At 45.7% G+C, this 24,946-nt stretch overlaps 1 long non-coding RNA gene across 1 annotated transcript in view; it reads right to left on the bottom strand.

The window, feature by feature from the left end:
• Positions 1-14,991: 14,991 nt before the first annotated feature.
• The window catches only part of LOC122462138, a 45,494-nt gene continuing 35,539 nt past the window's right edge, over positions 14,992-24,946 (bottom strand). The window contains exons 2-3 of the long non-coding RNA XR_006284513.1: positions 21,510-21,613; positions 14,992-15,055 (exon numbers count right to left, since the gene is read on the bottom strand). This is a non-coding gene — a long non-coding RNA (uncharacterized LOC122462138). The remainder of the gene's footprint in view (positions 15,056-21,509; positions 21,614-24,946) is intronic.

Raw genomic sequence — 24,946 nt, 5'->3', positions numbered from 1 at the left:
TGCTGACTCATGTCCAGCTTCTCATCTGCTGTAATCCCCAGGTCCTTTTCTGCAGAACTGCTGCTTAGCCAGTCGGTCCCCAGCCTGTAGCGGTGCCTGGGATTCTTCCGTCCTAAGTGCAGGACTCTACCCTTGTCCTTGTTGAACCTCGTCAGATTTCTTTTGGCCCAATCCTCCAATTTGTCTAGGTCACTCTGGACCTTATCGCTACCCTCCAGCATATCTACCTCTCCCCCCATCTTAGTGTCATCTGCAAACTTGCTGAGGGCGCAATCTATCCCATCGTCCAGATCATTAATAAAGATGTTGAACAAAACCAGCCCCAGGACCGACCCTTGGGACACTCTGCTTGATACCGGCTGCCAAGTAGACATTGAGCCATTGATCACTGGCCGTTGAGCCCGACAATCTAGCCAGCTTTCTATCCACCTTATAGTCCATTCATCCAATCGATACTTTTTTAACTTGCTGTCAAGAATACTGTGGCAGACTGTATCAAAAGCTTTGCTAAAGTCAAGATATATCACGTCCACCGCTTTTCCCATCCACAGAGCCAGTTATTTCATCATAGAAGGCAATCAGGTTGGTCAGGCATGACTTGCCCTTGTTGAATCCATGCTGACTGTTCCTGATCACCTTCCTCTAATCCAAGTGCTTCAAAATGGTTTCCTTGAGGACCTGCTCCATGATTTCCAGGGACTGAGGTCAGGCTGACCGGTCTGTAGTTCCCTGGGTTCTCCTTCTTCCCTTTTTAAAAGATGGGCACTATATTTGCCTTTTTCCAATCATCCGAGACCTCCCCCGAATACCACAAGTTTTCAAAGATAATGGCCAATGGCTCTGCAATCACATCAGCCAATTCCCTCAGCACCCTCGGATGCATTAGATCTGGACCCATGGACTTGTGCATGTCCAACTTTTCTAAATAGTCCTTAACCTGTTCTTTCACCACTGAGGACTACTTACCTCCTGCTGCCCAGGACAGCAGTGTGGGAGCTGACCTTGTCTGTGAAGACTGAGGCAAAAAAAGCATTGAGTACTTCAGCTTTTTCCACATCATCTGTCACTAGGTTGCTTCCCCCATTCATTAAGGGTCCCACACTTCCCCTGACCTTTTTCTTGTTGCTAACATACCTGTAGAAACTCTTTTTGTTACCCTTCACATCCCTTGCCAGCTGCAATTCCAGTTGTGTTTTGGCCTTTCTGATTACATCTCAGCATGTTTGAGCAATATTTTTATACTCCTCCCTAGTCATCTGAACAAGTTTCCACTTCTTGTAAGCTTCCTTTTTGTGCTTAAGCTCACCAAAGATTTCACTGTTAAGCCAAGCTGGTCGCCTGCCATATTTGCTATTGTTTCTACACATCGGGATGGTTCGTTCCTGCACCCTCAATAAGGCTTCTTTAAAATACAGCCAGCTTTTCTGGACTCCTTTCCCCTTCATATTAGCCTCCCAGGGCATCCTGCCCATCAGTTCCTAAGGGAGTCAAAGTCTGCTTTTCTGAAGTCCAGGGTCTGTATTTCACTACTCTCCTTTCTTCCTTTTGTGAGGATCCTGAACTCAACCATCTCATGGTCACTGCTGCCCAGGTTGCCACCCATTTCTACTTCCCCTACCAATTCTTCCCTCTTTGTAAGCAGCAGGTCAAGAGGAGAACAGACCCTGGTTGGTTCCTCCAGTAGCTGCATCAGGAAGTTGTCCCTTATACTCACCAAAAACTTCCTGGATTGTCTGTGCACTGCTGTATTGCTCTCCCAGCAGAAGTCAGGGTGATTGAAGTCCCCTATTAGGACCAGGGCCTGTGTTCTGGAAACTTCAGTTAATTGTCCGAAGAAAGCCTTGTCTACCTCATCCTCCTGGTCTGGTGGTCTATAGCACATGCCCACCACGACATCACCCTTGTTGCTCTCACTTCTAAACTTAACCCAAAGACTCTTAATAGGCTTTCTCCAGTTTCAGACTGGAGCTCTGAGCAATCATACTGCTACCTTACATACAGTGCAACTCCTCCACCTTCTCTCCCTCACCTGTCCTTCCTAAACAGTTTATACCCATCCATGACAGTGCTCCAGTCATGTGAGCTAACCCACCAAGTCTCTGTTATTCCAATCACATCAGAGTTCTTTGACTGTGCCAGAACTTCCAATTCTTCCTGCTTGTTTCCCAGGCTTCTTGTGTTTGGGTACATGCATGTAAGATAACTAGCTGATTGCCCTGCTTTCTCAGTATGAATCAGGAGGCTCCCCCCATTGCACCCTCCTCCTTGTGTTTCCTCCCAATACTGTTGACCTGAATGGTTAACTAAACTTCACAGTCCTGCAGGTTTTTCTGTTAGGAGGAGAAATCTATGAGTGAGTCAGATGAGTGTTTGATACAATCCTGGCTTGTTTTTTGTTTTAAACAAAAGAATGTGCAAAGCCTTTTCCCAGAACACAGCAGGAATCAAACAGCAGGAGACAATTTCTTTGCTCAAGGCTCCGAGCCCCTTTCAATCAGCATTTAGACCACAAGTTCTCTTAACTTTTTCTCAGGGCCACGCTACCAGTGGTGCTGCAGCTGCAGGCAGCTGGAGCTGCCTTCTCTCTCAGCTTCTCTGGTCTTTCACAGATCTCTCACAGACACAAACGTTCACAAAACAATACCCAGCAAACCCCCTCCACCGCACCTGCCTTTCATGTGCCTTCGTTTTGGGCAGTGAGCTGTGCTTGTGTTTGAGATGGAGAATGTTATTGTTTGAAGGGTTCATGTAGCGTTCATGCACCTGGAAACAGTCAGGGCACACCCTGACTGTTGTGTAGGAGCAATACACACATTGCTCTGTCCAAGGACATGGACCATGGGAAGTCAATTAAAGGACAGTAACCGTGGGAAGCTTCCTTGGCCTGGGCTCAAGGCCTGAGAACTAGGATTGTAGTAGATAGAGGCTGGTAAGTAAGAATATTAATCAAAGTCATATTATTTCCTTTGTTGATGCCTTCTGCGGTTGGAGTATGTAATGCGCAAGGGGGAGAGAAATAAAAGGGGAGCTGGAAAAGCTGACGGGGGCAATCCAGTCAGCAAACCAGCCTGCTTGCTTGCCTAAAGCCGTGTCCTGTCTTGTATTGAACCGCCACAATTGTTACAGCTAGCTGGAGTTTAACTACAAATAGAAATACCTTAAATCAGTGGTTTTCAAACTGCGGGTCACGACCCAGTAGTGGATTGTGGAATGTAAGGCACTGGGTCGCAGCGGCTCTGGTCAGCACTGCCAATGGGGCCATTAAAAGTCCCGTCGGCAGCACTGCCTGGCTAAGGCAGACTAGTTCCTATGTGTTCTAACACTGCGCTGCACCCCGGAAGTGGCCAGCAGCAGGTCTGGCTCCTAGGCAGGGGGGCCACGGGCTCCGCACTCTGCCCCCACCCTGAGCACCGGCTGCACACTTGACGGGGGGGGGGCGGTGCCTACAGGCGAGAACCGCACGCCTCCGCCTAGGAGCTGGACCTGCTGCTGGCTGCTTCCGGGGCGCAGCACAGTCCGCGGTGCCATGACGGGCAGGAAATCGCCTTTGTACCCCCGCTTCACCACTGATCGGGAGCCGCCAGAGGTAAGCCCGTGCCCCAACCCCCTGCCCCGGCCCTGAGCCCCCCCCAAACCCAGAGCCCCTTTCTGCACCCCAAATCCCTCATCCCCGGCCCCACCCCAGAGCCCTGACCCACTCCCGCACCCCAATCCCCTGCCCCAGCTCAAAGCCCCCTCCCACACCCTGAACCCCTCCGACATCCCAAACCCCTCATTCCCAGCTCAGTTGAGTCACGGGCATCAACAACTGACTAGTCAGAAAAAGAGTTTGAAAACCACTGCCTTAAATGAAGAGCAGCTGCTAAACCCCCATAACAGTATTTACTATGGAATTGTCTATACTTAAAACTTAGGCCTTGTCTACACTGGCAAGTTTCTGCGCAGTAAAGCAGCTTTCTGCACTGTAACTCCTGAGGTGTACACACTGCCAAGCCAGTTAGTGCCCTGAGCAGTTGCAGTGCTGTAAAAAATCCACCCCAGTGAGAGGCGTAGAGCTTTCTGCGCCGGGGCTACAGCGCCGCGGTGCCAGTGTAGACGCTCTGGTCGATTCCAGTGCTGCAATTGGACTCCAGGAGGTGTCCCACAATGCCTGTTCTCACCTGTCTGGTCATCGGTTTGAACTCTACTGCCCTGCTCTCAGGTGACCAACCGTTAGCCCCACCCTTTAAATTCCTTAGGAATTTTGAAAGTCCCCTTTCTGTTTGCTCGGTGACACGTGCAGTGGTCTCAGTGCATCTTTCCAGGTGGCCATGCCTGCGCCATGCACTAAGCAATCCTCCACTTGGAGCAGCGCCAAGCTGCTGAACCTCATCAGCATTTGGGGAGAGGAGGCTGTGCAGCCCCAGCTGTGCTCCAGCCGTAGGAATTATGATACCTATGGACAGATTTCACGATGAATGACAGAAAGGGGCCATGACTGGGACACTGCAGTGCAGGGTCAAAGTGAAGGAGCTGCGGAACGCCTACCACAAGGCACAGGAAGCAAACCGCTGCTCCAGTGCTGCCCCACGATCTGCTGGTTCTACAAAGAGCTTACCGTGATACTTGGTGGCGACCCCCCCTCCACTGAAAAGGCCACCGTGGATATTTCGGTGGCTCTCATTCCAGTCGAGAGTGGACTGAGCCAGGAGGAGGAAATCTTGGATGAGGATGTGGAGAAGGAGGGGGACCCAGAGGCAGAGGATGACTTGGAGGTCAGAGATGCATGCAGCCAGGAGCTCTTCTCTACCCCAGAGGAGGCTAGCCAGTCACAGCTGTCGGAGTTTGGTGAAGCAGAAACAGGAGAGAAGGCCTCTGGTAAGTGGCTTTGATTTTGGGAATTGCTGAACCAAGTTGTTGGGGGCAGGAGGGTTGCAGAAAGCAGGCTTGTGTCTGTATGATGCACGTACCACCACATGCTTATCTGAGCGTAGGAACACTGTGTTGATTGACTCACTCACGTCACGGGAATCTGCCTCAGAGGTCTCCAGGAAACTCTCTTGGAAATACCGGGCAATCCGCTGCCACAGGTTCCTCGGCAAAGCTGCTTTGTTTCTTGCCCCATTAAGAGTAACTTGCCCACACCACTCTGCCATCACCGGGGGGAAGTGGGGGAGGAGGACCATTGCTGCACACAGGCGAGCTGCTTAAGGTTCAGGGCGGAGCTACAGTCTTGGAGAAGACCCTCCCTTGATTCCCTGCTCACCCTCAGCAGTGAGATATCTTCCATAATGAACACAGCCTATGGCAAACGTGGGGACAGGAATGATTACCAAGCTCCCCCTACAGTGCTGGCTGTCCCCAAGAGCCACATGCCCAATGTACAGTAGGGACCAGGAACACTGATTTACCCTGCCCCTGCAGCTATTCACCATTTGGGGAGTCTTGGGGCTCATGTGTGCTTGCCTGGGGTCAGCCAGTTAGTGACAGGTGTGTGAACACTGGCTGTGTTTTAAATCACTGAATCGGTGGTCTCTGTGTTGTAACCAATACTGGTTCTGTAAAATGGTGCGTTTTGGCTTCACAGATATGACCTTGAGAGCCCAGCCTCCCTCTTTGTTATCACCAGCTGAACGGCTGCGCAGAATTAGAAAGCGGCCACAGAGAACTAAAGAGGACTTTCTGTGTTGTGTCATGATGCACTCCACAACCGAAAAACAAGAATTGAAGGAGTGGCGGGACAGCGAGAAGAGGGACCAAAAGGAGAATGGGGCGTGCCAGAATGAAGCCACAGAGCAGCTCTTAAACGTTCTGGAGCACCAAGCGGACATGCTCCAGGCACCACTAGCACTGCAAACCAAGCAGCTCCGTGCCTGCCCTCCCCTGCAGCTTTCCCATGCGCCCCCCCGACACCGTCAACACACTCTTGTCAACCCCCTGGCTCCAGTCTGTCCCCGCTGCATTCCACTCCTCCCCCATCACAGTCCAGCAGTGTGGACTCCCAGTACCCACTGCACTCAACACCCATCCCTCTGCAGTGTAGCCCTGCTGAAGTACAGTACCCGCTGCACTGGACTCCAAAGGAGAAGGTTGGATATGACCCCTGGACATACACAAATCTTTAACCCTCCCGGGATCCCACCTCCTCCTGGGACCCTCCCTTCCCCTATTCCCCTTAGTGCTAATGTGTTTTTTTGTTTGTCTCTCTCCTCCGGTTGTTGTTTTTTAATGAAAGAATTGTTCTGGTCTGAAGCAATCTTTATTCTATTAATTGAAAGAAAACAGAGCCCTGCAAAGCAACAGGCAATTTTCTTAAATCTTCATAGTACATCATCTGCACCAAGCACAATCACCTCCTCGCATTACAAGCACTGCACTCCTGACCATAGCAACAAATATTAGTGGCTTTCAGCTTCAGATTGCTCCCTCAAGGCATCTGCAGTGGGGCAGTTGCCCCACTTTGGCAGACAAAGGGTTAATAACAGCCCTTGGAGTGGCTGCGCAAGAACCCAGCCAATCAGAGAAGGCTTAGAAGCAGCCAGTCAGGGCCAGGCTGGGCCCTATATAAAGGCTGCAAAGCAGAGGAGACAGTAGTCTCTCCCTGACAAGCAAGGGAAGAGGACTGGCTCCCAGTGATAGCACCTTAAATAGAGCAGTGCTGGGCAGGCTCAGGGGAGCAGAGGGAAAGCTCCAGCCTGATACCTGCCAGGCTGAGGCCCCTGAAGGAAAGGTCCAAGAAGGTACAAGGACCAAAGGGGAATGGTCCAGGGAGTATGAGCAGTAGAGGGGAGAGAAGGACATGGCTGCCACCAAAGGGTCCCTGAGATGGGACCCAGAGTAGTGAGTGGGCCTGGGTCCTTCCCCCTCATGCTGTACCTGGCCGTGGAGGAGCATGGCCTGATACAGACATGGCTTGCCCTGAGGCAAGGGGCTAGACTTCGGGGCTGCAGTTGGGCATGAGGGCGGGTGCAGACTGAGGATACCCCTGGAAGGGGAGAGAACTGAGTGGGGCACAGCTGGAGGGTTGTGTCCAGAACAGGACGCCGCAAGCCAGGGAGCAATGTGGGTCCGAGACAGCACAACAGAGCAGGCAACGGGCGGGACACCACCCTCAGAGGCAGCTCCATGGCTAAGATGGAGCTAATTCCTGGAGCAACCAGCAGGAGGTGCTGCAGTGGTGAGTCTTCAACCTGTTACAGCATCCCTGATCCTTATGACCCCCCGCTGCTCCCCTCTAACAGCCTGGTCTCTCGCTGTTCAAATTCAGCCTCCAGGCACTAAGCCTCAGCAGTCCAGCCCTGCATAAAGCTTTCACCCTTCCCTTCACAAATATTATGGAGCATACAGACACGGCTATAAGCAAAGGAATATTGTCATGGGCCAGGTCCACCCTCCCATATAGGCAGCACCAGCAGGCCTTTAAATGGCCAAAAGCACACTCAACAATCATTCTCCACTTGCTCAGCCTGCTGTTGAACTGCTCCTTGCTGCTGTCAAGGTGCCCCGTGTATGGCTTCATAAGCCATGGCATTAAGGGGTAGGTGGGGTCTCCCAGGATCGCAATGGGCATTTCAGCTTCCCCTACAGTGATCTTCTGGTCTGGGAAGAAAGTCCCTGCTTGCAGCTTCCTGAACAGGCCAGTGTTCTGAAAGGTGTGCGCGTCATGCACCTTTCTGGACCAGCCTGCCTTAATGTCCATGAAACACCCACAGTGATCCACAAGCGCCTGGAGAACCATTGAGAAATACCACTTCCAATTAATGTACTCGGTGACTAGATGGTCTGGTGCCAGAATTGGAATATGCATGCCATCTATCACCCCTCCGCAGTTAGGGAAGCCCATTTGTGCAATTCCATCCACAATGTCACGCACATTGCCCAGAGTCACCGTCTTTTGGAGCAGGATGCGATTAATTGCCCTACACACTTCTGTCAACACGAGTCCAACCATCAGCTTTCTCACTCTGAACTGGTTAGCGACTGATTGGTAGCAGTCTGGAGTAGCCAGCTTCCACAGTGCAATCACCACACACTTCTCCAGCGGCAGGGCAGCTCTCATTCTCATGTCCTTGCACCACAGGGCTGGGGTGAGTTCATCACACAGTCCCATGAATGAGCGAGCAGTATATTGGTCAACAGTGCGGGATCCATTCCTGCAGACCGAAGAGGCAGAGCACGCAGTACACAAACCATTGAAAGATGGAGCCAAATGTGGACGGAAGCACAGGGATTACTGGGATGTGAAGCAATGCATCACGGGTCATTGGGATAGGACCCAGGATGCCCTGTGACCCCCTCTGCCTTCCCGCTACTCTTAGCAGCAGAAGAGGAAGAGATGCTCTGTGGGATAGCTGCCCAGTGTGCATGGTTCCGAATACCGCTGCAAGTGCCACAGGTGTGAACGCACTATTTGTGCAGGCAGCTGACAGTGTGAATACACAACAGCGTTTTCCCTTCAGTGCTCTCTGAGCGGCGCTGTAACTCTGCCAGTGTAGACATACCCTTGGGTTGACCTAGCTACCTCACTCAGGGCTTTGAAAAATTTCACACCCAGAGCAACGTACTTAGGTCAACCTAAACACCACTGTAGGTCAATGGAAAAACAATTTGTTACCTGGTTACCACCTCTTGGAGAGGTGGATTACCTACAGTGACAGCAAAAATCCTTTCTGTTGATATCTGAAGCATCTACGTTACAGCACTATAGCAGCACAGCTGTACCATTGTAGTGTAGACATACCTTTGCTCAGGAAAAACATTTGTTTGTGTGTAGCTGATGTATGTAATATTTTTTTCAAAGATATGTTCTTGAACAGACCAGAAGTCATGGTCATTCTGATCGTGAGTAAATAAAAAGGTCTAAAATGTATAACTGTATTTATCCATGAAACTGAAGAGACTGACTGTAGTGTCAATATTACAGCCCTGTTCACCCACTATAACATTAAGTCCATAAGAAATGTGCCAACTGGATGGAGCTCAGATGGATTTGAGATTGCTAAAATTCTTAAGCCCATTAAGAAAGGGGTTTGAAGAGAGTCACAAATACCTTAGGAATCTTAAATCCCTCTGAAGTCTCGGAGACTGAAATAATTAAGACATTTCTTGAGAGCCATGTTAATTTTCTTTGGATGCATTGACCCAAGTGTTTGGGTTACACAATTTTAGAATCTTCCATAGAAGTTTTGTTTTTAGGAGTTAAGTTATGACTGAAACAAAAGATCTAATGACCTTTCACAGATTCTTCATTGGTGGTACGTGCTGGTGAAGGCAGAGCGTTGTACTGAGTAGGAAGCACCAAAATGCCTACCCTGCATCTGTTTTTGAGTTCCTCATTAAGTAAGTTTCTGCTGGGTGAGAATCAGACCTTTTTAAATCCTGAAAGTAAAGTTTAGTGAGGTGGATGAGAATTTCTCATCAACAGAGAGTCACTTCACCTCATGCTAGGAGAAGATATTAAAATTCAAGAAGTGCTTTTGGTCACCACTTCCAAATCATTTCTCTACTGTAGTGACCATATCTACGGAACTAGGTGCTAAACTCTGTAAGAGACATGGTCCACTAGGGAGAGATCAAGATATAAAATTCCCACTTGGACTTGAACTACAGTTCTGCTTTGAGTCTGAGCCTTCTGTTGTCTATTCCTGCACCCATGTTTGAGAATAAGCCATACATTTATTGCATTTATGTATCTTTTACTCATACCCATAAACCCCATTTAACCACTTGAGAATGAATCAGCCACTCTTCTTAAGGGGATACCTATCACAGTTCAGGGGCAACCAATGTCTTTGACCCTGCTCCAGTCTGAGTGTACCTCTCCAGGTGACAGGCCTCTTGCCTTCACTATCCTGCCTGGGGTGGAATCCCATGACCTACTGGAAACACAGACTACAGCACTCCGTATACCAAGAGATTTAGGACTGCACAGCTCTGTTGTGGCTCCTTTTGGAGCCCTAATGGAATTTTAAATAAATAGCATGTTTTCTTTATGTTTACACCTAATATACTACTATCATGGTATTTATCCATAAGGGTAGCATGTGAGCCTGTAACTTATCAATATTCATAATAAATGTGAGCTGTGCATATGGGTAATATTTAAGGAATAATGTAACTATACTGAAAATTATGCCCTTATGGCAGGGGTGGGCAAACTTTTTGGCCCAAGGGCCACATTGGGGTGCGAAACTGTATGGAGGGCTGGGTAGGGAAGGCTGTGCCTCCCCAAACAGCCTGGTCCCCACCCCCACCTGACCCCTCCCACTTCCTGCCCCATGACTGCCCCCCTCAGAACCTCTGACCCATCCAACCCCCCCCCCAGCTCCTTGTCCCCTGACTGCCACCTCCCAGAACCCTACCCCCTATCCAAATCCCCTCTGCTTCCTGTCCCCTGACTCCCCCGCCCCAGAACCTCCACCCCATCCTACTTCCCCCTGCTCCCTGTCTGACTGCCCCCTGGGACCTCCAGCCCCTTATCCAGGCCCTGGCCCCCTTACCATGCTGCTCAGAGCAGCATGTCTGGCAGCTGTGCTGCCCTGCATGAATGCGCAGACCCGCCGCCCAGAGAGCTGCCCGCATGGCGGCGTGGCAGGAGGGACAGCAGGGGAGGGGATGGGGTGAGCCTCCCCGGCCAGGAGCTCAGGGGCCGGGCAGGACAGTCCCGTGGACGGATGTAGCCTGCGGGCTGTAGTTTGCCCACCTCTGCCTTATGGTCTAGAGTGAGCGTTGGCGCTATGGGGCTATTTTATTGCGGTGTAGACTTCCAGGCTCAGCTGGAGCCCAAGCTCTGGGACCCTCCCACCTCACAGGGTCCTAGAGCCTGGACTGCAGCCTGAGCCTAGAAGTCTACACAGCAATGAAACAGACACACAGCCTGAGCCCCCCGAGCCCAAATTGGCTGGCACAGGCCAGCCGCAGATGTCTAGTTGCTATGTAGCCATATGCATTGCTCCCTGGTGATTCAGGGTCTGTGTTGGCCTATTTAAGCTAGCGAGAGTTGTCACCCCTCCCTGCCTAGCCAATTATATAATGTATTGAGCACCTTTGCAGCAGTCTGGAAAAGCCAATATCGAAACCACTTGGAAGTGAAAAGAAACAATGTGACAGCAGGGAGATGGCCCTGTTTGTGAATAAAGACAAGAGACTGATTCAGTCTAGCGCAGGTGAAGAAATTCACTCGATCCAGTCACTGAGAAGGTACACTGATGAACAGAGGTGTTCCAGAAAGACTAGGTCCCAGGTATCAGGGCAAGCAAGCACTGCAAGAGACTGAACATTGGGGTGAGTGATAGATACCTTTCCTGTCTAAGAAAAGGTCCTTGTTCATGTTTTATTATTTTGTTTTGTACGTAACCACTTGTTTCCATAACTTACTTTTCCTTTTGTTTTACTACAATTGAACCTAATTGGTGTGTGGGATAGTGGAGCAGTGGGTTAATGTAAAACTGGGGTACACTCCTTTGAGAGTAAAGGATCTGGGATTTCTGTGGGTATCCATTAATATGGGACTGAACACAATAGGGGGACATTTTGAAGGGACTTGGGGTGGGGTGTATCTATTGTCAGCCTGCAGGATAAAGACAAGGCTTGTACAGCCCAGAGGAGAGTGCTTGAGTGGCTGACAGGCTGGTTGCATTAGGGAACTGACACCCAGCCACCACGGACATGACTCCCTCACACTGGAGGCAGGTGGCAACAAGGTAACTCACAGCCCAGGGTGCCCCACGAGCATCGCACCTGGTCTATAGTGAAGAATTCAGTCAGCCTACCCACAGCAGTCAGGGGTCTGAAAACACTATATGCTTGACTGACAGTTATGCGGACATAACCCGCAGTGTAGATGCAGCTGTATTGATGGAAGAAGTCTTCCTTAACGTATCTACCTTTGGTCAGGGAGGTGATGGTCTTACACTGACAGGAAAACCCATTCTGTCCACATAGTTGTGTCTACTCTGGGGCTATGCCAACATAACTATGTGACAATGGTATGCTGGTAGTCTCTATAGTGTAGACATACCCTAGACTTTCCATTTTGCTGTTACTTTTTCCCCACCTTCCAACCATCAGCCCAACCAATGATGCAGATGAGTTGGCTTTTGGTTCAGTTTGAGACCTTCAGTTTTCCTTGCTTCAGTTCCTTTGCCATTGTACAGAGGAAGATAATTTTCTTAATACTACCCGTTAACACAGCTTCAGCTGCCTGATTTCACTCAAACTCTTAAAATTGCTGACAAGTGGCAGCCAATGTCAGTCAGATCTACACTAAGAAGAGTAAGAGAACAGGATACTTATAATGGAAGTAACAACAAAAAAAAGGCTTTGGACTAGGACTCCTAATGTTGTGAACATTGAATATTGCTAAGCTAGTGTTGGCAATGGAGAAATGTTTTAGTAGTGTTCCTAATGTAAACCAGAGCCTGTGGTTTTTCCTTTCAGTTGGTTTGACCCTCACCCCTTTGTTTTTCTTATGTCACAAAGTTTGTCTCTCAAACAGTTTCAGAATTGATGTTTCAGTCAAGGTCAGTTATTTTAGATTACTGAATTTTGTTTGATGTAAACTCTATAGGCAAGGTAAGTCTCTATCATCTTACATCTTGAATCCTCACAACCTTGTCACTTAACGGACCTCTTTAAAGGTGCAGTACACAACATCATCCATACTTCAAAGTTTAAGACTTCTATATGGCTTCATATACTGTAAGCAGATCTTCAAAGGGATGTAGTTTCCGTTTGATCTACAAAAAAGTGCCTATGTAAACTGTTTGTAACTATGCCCGTCTTTATCCAAGATACTGAACTTTAGTTTAACATCTTAAAATAAAATCACTATACCTTCTTCCACAGACTTCTCATTAACTGGTGGCCCCATGAATTTATTAGTTTGGGCAAGCAGTGGAAAAGTTTTCTAAGATCCACTGATGCCACTACCCATACACAACAAGAGGGCTCCTGCCAGAAGCAAGAAAAGAAATATCTGCTCAGTATCACATCTCCAGCGTAGTGTATTTCCATTCCAAGTCCATTGCTGAGAAGTGGACAGTGATTTTCAGCCATTTAAAGCTCAAATGTTTGATGGGTTAGAGCCCTTAGGAAGTCACCTGATGTGCTGAGATACCATTGAGCTCACCTGTTCTGCCAGCATGAGCCCGCTTGCTGAGCCAGGCTCTTAAAACCTCCTCTCTCTCTCACACACACAGCCAGCTGCAGATCAGCTCTGAGAAGATTCAGCTTAAGGGACTTGCTCCAGCACTCAGATGTCCACCTCCCTGGGAGTGCAGACCCAAAGATATATTAAATTTGTCCCCTTCCTTCAATGTGGAGAGATGTGCACACTTCTTGTCCCCTCAGTTAGAAATTACAGAAACTGGATTTAATAATAAACAAATATTATAAAAAGGCAGATTAAGAGGTAAAAGGGGTAACAAACAGAACAAAGCAGATTAATAAGCAAATGAAATCAAACATGCAACCTAAGCTAGTTTCACCAAAGAAATTGGTTACAAATAGTATCGCTTACCCTAGATATTGTTGCAGGCAAGTTGCAAAGCTTCTGTGCTTCAGAGTTCCAGTTATATTGCTTTTCAGACTAGACCCTGTCTCAGTCTGGACTCCGCCCTTGCCTTTCCTTTTTTCAGTCTTTCCTCTTGGGCAGACAGGCCATGGAGAGGAAGAGTCCTGTTTCCCTTTCTCCTTAAACAGGATTTACATAAGGCAGGAATCCTTTGTTTCCCAAACTTGACCTTTCCCTTCCAGTGGAAAGTTACAAGAAATCCCCAGTAATGTTTAGTATCAGGTGACAAGACCACCTGACTCTGTAGTATCACAGCTGCCATGAGTCCGTGGCAGTATGGAGTGTCCACAGGAAGGACAAGCCTTTTCACAGTCCATGTCCAAGCTATCAGCCCTGTCTGGCTTTTCCATTGTTGTACCTGAAATGTTAGCGATGGGTGTCACCCAAACTAGCATAGTTGAAATACAGATACATAGTCAATCTTCCTAACTTCAGATACAGAAATGATACAGGCATACAAATTGGATAATCACATTCAGTAAATCAGAACATTTCCAATGATATCTTACAAGACCCATCTTGCATAGAGTACATCTTAGTTATGTCATTCATATCATATGCATATTTTTATAAAGACGATGGAATGACATGTTACAATGTTATCCACAAAAGAAAAGAATTTTGCCTTTCAGAAACCAGCCAGTTTAATGTTCACAATGGGTAGGTGATACATATTTAGAAGGTGTGGGTAAAAATCTGAAATTAAGTGTAAAAATAGCTGTGGACTACGTGGGATTTTGTGTGTAATTCTGAATGAGTCAGAAATGAGGGAATAACAGTAAGACTGTTCTCTATGAAATATAATTCGTCATTAAATTCATGAATTTTTGTGGAATTGCTGCTTTGATACTTAAATAAGGGAATTTCTTATCTCCTGAAATTTCTCAATGACTGGCTCAGTTTGGGCCATGTCAAATACAGAGAGGCTTATATGACAATGCAGTACACACAGACAATTAGTACACAGCTGAATATGAAAGCACTCCAACAAAACATTTTCCTCTGGGTACTGCTGTACAATTTTGAATGGAGACTAAAGTTCTCTGAGGATCTCATCACAGTACAGATGCTCAAGACAAGTCACTCATGTTGTGCTCCTCTTCTGGTGATGGGAATTTATGGCTTTGACCAAAACAGGATCAGAAGAGTTCTGTGCAATTGATCAGTCAGCAGGGAATCCAGATACTTCCCAAATTTGCCTTAGCCATTCACAACACCTATACCAATGATTTAGCTTCCAAAAATGGCTCTTTATAAGCAAAATAAGCTGACATACATACATCCTATCACGCCAGTCAAGATTACTGAATGCCTTGATAATTTTCTGTCTCTGAAGTAATGACACCGCCATGGAACTGGCATGGTCATTTCTATGTATTATAAAAACCTTTAAAGATGTTCTCTTCTGTAATCTTTAGATTCTTTATTACCTTGTTTGATTTAAATTGATCTTTATAGATACCACGTTTGTACTATCCTTTGGTGAGACCACTGCATCGCCATCTTTGAAAGTAAAAAAAAAAAAAAAAAAAAAATGGATCAGCTATGGCTCTCCTAAAGGAAATAGGTCATAAAACCAGACCCCTAGAAATTATCCTAGTGCAGCCTTGCAAGAAGGCTGGCATCAGTCAAGACATTAACAGGTTACAGCCAAATCCTGTGTCATTTAGCTCACAGTGGGAGCAATGCTAGGCTTAATATCTTCATAGGTACAATGGCACGTTTGTTTCTATGATTACAATGTGCTTGGATCCTTGAAGTTCACTTCAGAGTCTTTGGAAAGTTGGACCTTATCTTTGTATATGGCTCTTAAAGAATTTAGTATATGACAAAAGAAGGGAACATTAATTCATAGCCCTAATGGAACTAAAAACAGTACAGTATGAAGAGCTTAAACCCCCTATTATTAAGTCTGGGGGTAATTTATTTTATATATCCCACATTGTGTGTGTATATATATACACACACTCTCTCTCTCTCTCTCTGTGGGATATATAAAATAAATTACCCCCAGACTTAATAATAGGGGGTTTAAGCTCTTCATACTGTACTATTTTTAGTTCCATTAGGGCTATGAATTAATGTTCCCTTCTTTTGTGTGTGTGTGTGTGTGTGTATACACACACACACACACCCCTGTACCTTTCTGGGAAGAATGTCAAGTGACAAATCCGAAAAATAAAAAACAGGAAACGTTTTACTGAAGAAAGTGCCCTGAGAAAGACACCGGAGATAGGAATGACATTTGCCTTGAATGTAGAATAAAGTGTGAACACATTAGATAAAATTTTCCAACCTTCCATAAATAAAGACTGTAGTCCACAGCAATCAAAAGTTAACATTTAAAAAAAAATAAAGCAATAAGTAAGCTGGACCTACAAGCTACTCACTTATCCTAAGATCAAGATTCCTCAAGATCTATATCACAAATATAACACAGCATGGTTTGTCTAAGTGAACTTGTACTACCATGTGGCACACAAGGATGTATGCCAATGACCATAGAGAACTGTAAAAGAAGTCCTTGGCATCTCATGTAAAGGAAGCACATGTAGATTAAACATGTAGTATGTGTTTTGCCTTTGTAGATTATAATTATCAGTCTACCTATGTGAAATCATATTTTAATATTAACCGTATAAAAATGCTGTTGTTGAAATGTCATATGCCTTGAACAGTCTTCAACAGTCACAAGATTTCTGAATAAAGTTCTGGCGAAATCCCAAGATTCCACTAGGATTGCTCTAATCAAGCTGATCAGCATCCTGGTGTTTGACCTCCCTCTAAGAAAAGAGGAAATGATCCACTCCCTAACAATGGGCAAAACATTGGTCTGAAATGTCAAAGAACATCAGATGATCCATGGGGACTAAAAAGCCATTTCAAACTTTGTATTACATGACAATTGTTTATCAGGAAGTCAGTGCTGTAAATCAGAGTATGGCACCTTTGTGTGTTATGTAAGCACTAAATGATTTTTGGTTTTACATGAAGTGTAAACACAAAAGATGAAAACAGAAGCTATGCTGCAGGCATGTTTATCACTGGAAGTAGGATTAACCTGAATTTCAGGATTGTATACAAAATGGGCTACACAGAGAGGGCAGGGTCATTTTTTAGTTATTTCCATCTCTGAGGGCACAGCTGTGTTCCTGTATGGGTATAATACTGTAGAAGTACAATTCATTTGCTGGGAGGAAGAACACAGGGTATTTAAATAGTGCCAATTGTGCTCAACTTGTCTTCAGAAAATATTCTGCAGAAATGCATGCTGGGTTTAACACTCAGGCCCATCTTATGTATTACAGCACCACAGATTTATCGGTTTTTAGGAAAGTGCAATCTAGAGAGATTTAGGTCTGCCAGAAACTGTTTCCTGAGGAGACAGTTCCTCACAGCCCTTATTGTGTCAGAGGGAAACTCCCCTACAGCTCTCCCATAAAATACCAAAAAGGGCCTTAACTCATGTCCCAGCTATAGCAGCATTGAGGTTATGTGAGCTCCCGTACCACAAGTCCAGTCACCGTATGGGAGATTCCACTACTTGATTAAATCTAGTCTACTGTTTGCAAATACAGTGTCAGCTGGACAGAGAAGCAAACAGGACAGATGATTTTAAGCAACTTTATTGTTTTGAAATACAATACCTATCCTGCATGAAACCAATATCCTGAGTTCATGTTCCGCATAAGTGAATTATTTTGGTGTGCCTCTGCATGGAGAATACATTAAAACTGGGTTGAGGATATACAGTATAGAGCGACATTTAAATTGTTTCCACAGAAACTGGTTGAGAAGATATTCAAATACCGTCCATGTCAAATTACTGTGGTGCTGTGGCATGATCTCTACTCTATGAAGTTAGTATGCATCTCTGATTCGTTAGAATACATCTTACCCAATGAAAGGATTGATTTAGGAGTATTTACTGGTGTAATCTGGTATAAAGTGACATTGCATTGCAGTTCAAGCTCTGCAGTGCATCAGAGGTAGGAATAAAACAGGCTAACAGTGCTAAGAATAGCACATTTAACTCTTTGCAGGCAATCAAAACACATGACAAAAAGAAACTTAAGTAAGCCAGGGCATAGCTAGAATGGGATTGATCCCTGTCTGCAGGCCTGTACCCAGACTCTGAATGCTTGGGGCAGGGAAAGCATTCACAGACCGCCTCAAACATGCAGTCACAGCATGTGTGTGAAGTATCCACAAGCAAAGTACATTACAGGGCTTCCCATTAAGTCAAAGTGTTGATGCAGACTGTCAGAACCCTTTATAAACACACACCTTCTGTTTTCTATCATTGAAGTGCCTGGTGATTTTATGTTCCCTTGTGTGTCAACTGAAAACCTGGGATTTTCTAATGCTACTCTTCCCCTCAATCCATAGAAGATTTTGGCACACACTATAACAGAAAAGGAGTACTTTGTGGCACCTTAGAGACTAACAAATTTGAGTGGAAAATACAGTGGGGAGATTTTATATACACCGAGAACATGAAACAACGGGTGTTACCATACACACTGTAACAAGAGTGATCAGGTAAGGTGAGCTATTACCAGCAGGATAGAAAAAAACTCTTTTGTAGTAATAATCAAGGTGGGACATTTCCAGCAGTTGACAAGAATGTGTGAGGAACAGTAAGGGGGAGAAAAACATGGGGAAATAGAATACCCCTGCTTGGTGTTCTAGGGGTGTGTCATTACACAAAGTAAAACTGCTACCCAAGATCCATAAACCTGGAAATCCTGGACGCCCCATCATCTCAGGCATTGGCACCCTGACAGCAGGATTGTCTGGCTATGTAGACTCCCTTCTCAGGCCCTATGCTACCAGCACTCCCAGCTATCTTCGAGACACCACTGACTTCCTGAGGAAACTATAATTCATCGGTGATCTTCCTGAAGACACCATCCTAGCCACTATGGATGTAGAAGGCCTCTACTCCAACATTCCACACAAAGATGGACTACAAGCCGTCAGGAACAGTATCCCCGATAATGTCACGGCAAACCTGGTGGTTGAACTTTGTCCTCACCCATAACTATTTCACATTTGGGGACAATGTATACCTTCAAATCAGCGGCACTGCTATGGGTACCCGCATGGCCCCACAGTATGCCAACATTTTTATGGCTGATTTAAAACAATGCTTCCTCAGCTCTCGTCGCCTAATGCCCCTACTCTACTTGCACTACATTGATGACATCTTCATCATCTGGACCCATGGAAAAGAAGCTCTTGAGGAATTCCACCATGATTTCAACAATTTCCATCCCACCATCAACCTCGGCCTGGACCAGTCCACACAAAAGATCCACTTCCTGGACACTACACTGCTAATAAGTGATGGTCACATAAACACCACCCTATACCGGAAACCTACTGTGATACAGCATGGCCAGAGGGCAGCAGGAGAGTGTTAGAAGGGAGCCTTATTCCCTGTAGAGGGAAGAAAGTTTGCTATAGATTCATTAAAGCATCTGAAGCCAGTCACCTGATAAAAATCCCCCTGCTTCAATCAGACAAGGAAAGGAGTTGAAGCAGAGTGGATTGGTGTTGGAGCAGAGAGCAGTTTAGAGGGAAGCAGAGGAGAGTTTGGATATATGCTGCAGTGGGCTAAGAAGACCAAGACCCCAGGTAAAGGGACACCTGGTTTGTGCAGAGAGAGGGCAGGAAGCCCCACAAGCTGAAGGGCAGGAGAGGGAAGTAGCCCAGGAGAAGGAACCGCTAGTTCAAGCAGTTTACCGCTATCCCTAGGGCCCGTGGGCTGGGACCCGGAGTAGAGGGTGGGCCTGGGTCCCTCCCTCCCCAATCCCCTCCTCTAGGGCACTAGTGGGGCAGTTAATACCCCAGTTCAGGGGCGAGAAATGGTGCCCTGAACCCTCCCCAAGAAAAGAAAGCGCGAGACCCATCAAAATAGTGCCGGCAATTTGTCACACTACTGACCGCTATACTTACCTACATGCCTCCAGCTTTCATCCAGACCACACCACACGATCCATTGTAGAGCTTGGCTGTAGACGATACAACCGCATTTTCTCCCACCCCTCAGACAGAGACAAACACCTACAAGATCTCTATCAAGTGTTCTTCCAATTACAATACCCACCTGCTGAAGTGAAGAAACAGATTGACAGAGCCAGAAGAGTACCCAGACGTTACCTATTACAGGACAGGCCCAACAAAGAAAATAACAGAACGCCACTAGCCATCACCTTCAGCCCCCAACTAAAACCTCTCCAGCGCATCATCAAGGATCTACAGCCTATCCTGAAGGACGACCCATCACTCTCACAGATCTTGGGAGACAGGCCAGTCCTTGCTTACAGACAGCCCCCCCAACCTGAAGCAAATACTCACCAGCAACCACACAACAGAACCACTAACCTACGAACCTATCCTTGCAACAAAACCCGTTGCCAACTGTGCCCACATATCTATTCAGGGGACACCATCATAGGGCCTAATCACATCAGCCACACTATCAGAGGCTCGTTCACCTGCACATCTACCAATGTGATATGCCATCATGTGCCAGTAATGCCCCTCTGCCATGTACATTGGCCAAACTGGACAGTCTCTATGTAAAAGAATAAATGGACACAAATCAGACGTCAAGAATTATAACATTCAAAAACCAGTCGGAGAACACTTCAATCTCTTTGGTCACTCGATTACAGACCTAAAAGTGGCAATTCTTCAACAAAAAAACTTCAAAAACAGACTCCAACGAGAGACTGCTGAATTGGAATTAATTTGCAAACTGGACACCATTACATTAGGCTTGAATAAAGACTGGGAGTGGATGGGTCATTACACAAAGTAAAACTATTTCCCCATGTTTATTCCCCCCCACACACACTTCCTCACACGTTCTTGTCAACTGCTGGAAATGGCCCACCTTGATTATCACTACAAAAGGTTTTTTTTCTCTCCTGCTGGTAATAGCTCACCTTACCATACACACTGTAACAAGAGTGATCAGGTAACACCCATTGTTTCATGTTCTCTATGTATATAAATCTCCCCAGTGTATTTTCCACTGCACGCATCTGATGAAGTGAGCTGTAGCTTACGAAAGCTTATGCTCAAATAAAATTGTTAGTTTCTAAGATGCCACAAGTACTCCTTTTCTTTTTGCGGATACAGACTAACACGGCTGCTATTCTGAAAACTATAAGTAACAGTTTGCTCCTAAATGTTTAAGAAGTTGAGACATATATTCCTTTCTTTTTAAAGGCTACAGCTATACCCCATCTCTCCAACCTGTCTAGTAATGTTTGAAAAATAAATGTAGCTGTCAACTGAATGCTTTAATGCTGCATCATTTGACTGTCTGGCCCAAAGGAAGGGAGGAAAGCAGTGAGGAGGACACATGGATTTTAGCTGGAATATTCTCTCTGCACCTGACAGAGCTTATGATGGAAGGGTCAGGGAAAGGGAAGGACACAGACATGGCAGACAAACTATACTGGCATGTAACATGCCTTTTCATTCAAGTAATTGGAATTCATTAATCCCCTCACTTACAGTGTGAATTCTTTGGGAAAGGGAACCTGTTTTTTTATATGCTCTGAGAGATACCTAGCACACCCTGGGGGCGGAGGGGGTGTGTGTGAAAAAAATAAAAATACTAGAACTCCTGGCTTAGTTTCTCCCATGAAAACTTATTCCTAAAGCCCTGTTCTGCCAATCCCACCCCTAAGCACTTGATGTGCTGCATCCACATGATGTACTTCAAAACGACGTATACTAAGAAAAACCCTAATTTACAGTTGGTCTAAATAAGTTTGAGGAGGGTCCAACCCACAAGTACTGAAGGGAGGGAAGGAAGGTTATTACACTCATAGGGCAATCTTGTTGGAAGGATCTTTTAGGGGAGAAGTGTTTGATGCCTTAGAGAAGTTAAAGGGATGGGCAAGAGAGAGATTTTAGTATGGTGCATGCTCCATACCTTAGGACCCATGATGGCAGAGACACAGACACCATTAAAAATCAGAAGTTTCCTACAAGTACCACAGTGGTATGAAAACCCATGAAAGTGGTATTTCCTCATACCTTTTTTTTTTAAAATTGTAGGTATCTTAAATAGTGACTTTGCAATACTGAAAACTGCAAGTTATGACAATCCCTGTAAAGCTCATGGAGAAAGGGAACAGAAACCAGCATTGTGCCATGTTATTGGAGAGACTATGCATGAACGAGTCTTTTATAGCGATTTTAAATGCAGAAATTATGGGAAATTTGACTCTAATGATAAGCAGACTTTCACTATTTATACCATACTTCACTGTGCATTAAAGGAGGTCAGACAGCTTCTCTTTACTAAATTCATTTCTGCTCTTTAGAAGCCGCAGTAATATTTCTAGATGTCACTGTTCTGCACAAATTCAAAGTGAAAGACTAAGCAATAAAAGACCCAACAATGGTTACCAAAGAAAGTTGTTTGAAGGGTCAGCACAGCTCCACTCTGTGGAGTAGTAGCAATTCATTATCTTGACTCAAGGTATGCTGGTTATTTTGTTTGTAGTGGATTTTTTTTTCATATACATGGAAAGCTGCATTTGTTTCGCCCTAGTTTCATTATTATAAATTATTACGTTTGAATCAGTTTCTGACCTAGTTCTTAAGGAACTGGAGGTTTCCAAGCTGGAATTCAGAGATGCTAACTTCTTCTCAGTGACAGCAACTATTCTGAGACACACGTTCAGATTAATGTGATTGGAGAAGAGTCTTAGTTGGCATGCAGCTACAACCCTGATGCTTACTCACTGACATCAGTGGCAAAACTCCAATAGGGCAGAATTGTCCCTTCACAAAGGGCCCAATTTCCTAGCAATGTTTGCCAATCGCTTAATTGCAGTGACGTAGACTGTAGTATTTCAGACCAGGTAGGAACAATACAGGCTAGGCTTCTTGCTGGAACAAGGATCAGAACAGCTCCTATGATAAAACAGCCTATTTTATTGTTTGCTTTTTCTGTTTTCAGAGCCATAATTGAGATATAACCAATTTTGGGGGTAAATGAACTGCAGAAAAAAATCAACAGACTGGCTTGTTCAGAACCCCAATTCCTGGCATCCAACAAGGTCAGTTTCCACATAATCAGTTATGATACCCATCTGTCCTATCTACTGGGTAACTGGCCATTGTGACAGGGTCAGGCCAGATGGCTACAGGAGAGTGACAGAAGACAGATATAAGCGCCCCAGGTTAAGCAGGTCCCTTTTCCTTGTTTAAGGTAACAGGGGCAGTTCCAGAACAATCAGAAACTTGCTGAAACCAATTAAGGCAGACAGGCTAATTAGGACGCCAGGAGCCAGTTAAGAAGCTGCTAGAGTCAATTAAGACAGGCAGGCTAATCAGGGCTCCTGGTTTAAAAAGGACTTCATTTCAGTCAGTGGGGGGTGCGCAAGGAGCTGAGAGTGAGAGGGTGTGCTGCTGGAGGACTGAGGAGTACAAACGCTATCTGGCATCAGGAGGAAGGTCCTGTGGTGAGGATACAGAATGTGTTGGGAGGAGGCGATAGGGAAGTTGTCCAGGGAGTTGTAGCTATCACACAGGTATTACACAAAACACTGTGGACAGCTGTGATCCACAGGGCCCTGGGCTGGAACCCGGAGTAGAGGGCGGGCCCGGGTTCCTCCCATTCCCCTTCCCCCTGTTGGATATAATAGGAGTTGACCTGGATTGTGGGTCCCACCAGAGGGGAAGGTCCCTGGCCTGTTTCCTGACCCACTAGGTGGACCAGCAGAGACTGTGGGGATTGTTCTCCTTCCTTTTCCCCATGCTGGCCAGTGATGAGGTTAGCTGAGTGAACGGCAGGTTTGAGCCACTAGCAAAAGTGGCCAAACTGAGGGCTGCCGCGAATCTCTGAGGCAAGAAATCTGCCAATAAGAGCAGGACCCACCAAGGCAGAGGAGGAACTTTTTCACACCATTTAGAGTCCATTTCCAATATATGAATTTTCCTGCTCTATAAATAACTGAGTAGAGACACCTGCTTCTTGGTGACACTATAGAAACTTCTATTCTTTTATTTTCATCCCATTTACAATGGATGAGAATGAAACAGAATAAAACAATAGCACTTCCCTGTTGCCAAGATGATGTGTATTCTTCTATTGCAGTCTTAGTGTGATTAGCCAACACCTGACATACTTGAATGAAAAACCTACTCTCCTCCTGAATTAAACACACTCTAGAGGAATTCATCTTTCATTGCCTTTAGCGTGGTGGTGCTGTTTGATGTATACAGCAGATTCTCTTTCTGAGACTACCAATAAAAAAAAATCACTACTAAGTTGCTACTTAAAGTGCGAAGTATGCATGAGTTTTCTCAATAAGGTCCTTGACTGTGTTTTAAATCTTTTTTTTTTTTAAAGCAGATTGATGCCGCTAAAGGCCCAGTGCTGAACATCTTGGATACTGAAGTAGTTTACCTACAAAAGTGTTAAAGCAGAGTAGCTGTGGTGGATTCTTCCTTACCTTCTCAATAGTAACTTAGAGGAACAAACTTCATGGATGAGAGGATAAGGCTCTGGTATTTCTGATGGGCCTGCCAACAAGAGACCATTGCAACAGTAACAATGAGGAGTCTGGTGGCACCTTAAAGACTAAAAGATTTATTTGGGCATAAGCTTTTGTGGGCATCTAAAAAGTAGGTTTTTTACCCATGAAAGCTTATGCCCAAATAAATCTTTTAGTCTTTAAGGTGCCACCAGACTCCTCTTTGCTCTTGTGGATACAGACTAACACAACTACCTCTCTGATACATTGCAAAAGTGACTTGTGAGGTGGACAGAAGGCAATCCAGTAGTGACTGTCTCTGTACAGTTTTATCTCCCAATCAGTTGTATTAGACTTCAGCCTTTCATCGCTATGCTTTTCTGTTTTGCCTTGGTATTCACTCTCATTTACTGTAAAATATATGAATTTAAAAGAAAAAAAGCAGAGGCCTTTGAACAGAGACCCCCCAAAAAGAGACATTTTTGCTACTCTAAGTGCCAACAAGATGAAAGAAGAAACTTTCAGCTGCTTAGTTCCACAGAGCTGTATTATCCAGAAACAGAACCCAAGAGAAAGGTAAGCAAAACATAGAAGTGGGGGACTACATAAGGTAGTATCATCTATTGCTCAATGGGAAAAAAGTGACACCACCTGGTAGGAGCCCTTCCCATCATTCTCTTCTCTTCCTCCCCCCTGCTACCCTCTCTTTCTTTCACATCTGTCTGGTTCTGAAATAGCCTTCCTTGCTTCCAACTCAGTAGCCAGCCCTCCTCGAATGGATCCCCTACTGACTCCTGACTTCATTCCTTCTAGTATTTCCTCCATGAAGCTCACCTGAATGCTGAAGTAACTCCTCTTCTAAAAATAGTCCTCCCTCAATTTC

The sequence above is a fragment of the Chelonia mydas genome, chromosome 10, assembly GCF_015237465.2.
Source record: "Chelonia mydas isolate rCheMyd1 chromosome 10, rCheMyd1.pri.v2, whole genome shotgun sequence".
Classification (NCBI taxonomy): domain Eukaryota; kingdom Metazoa; phylum Chordata; order Testudines; family Cheloniidae; genus Chelonia; species Chelonia mydas.
The sequence above is the reverse complement of the archived record's forward strand: the minus strand, read 5'-3'. Positions and strand labels throughout refer to the sequence as shown.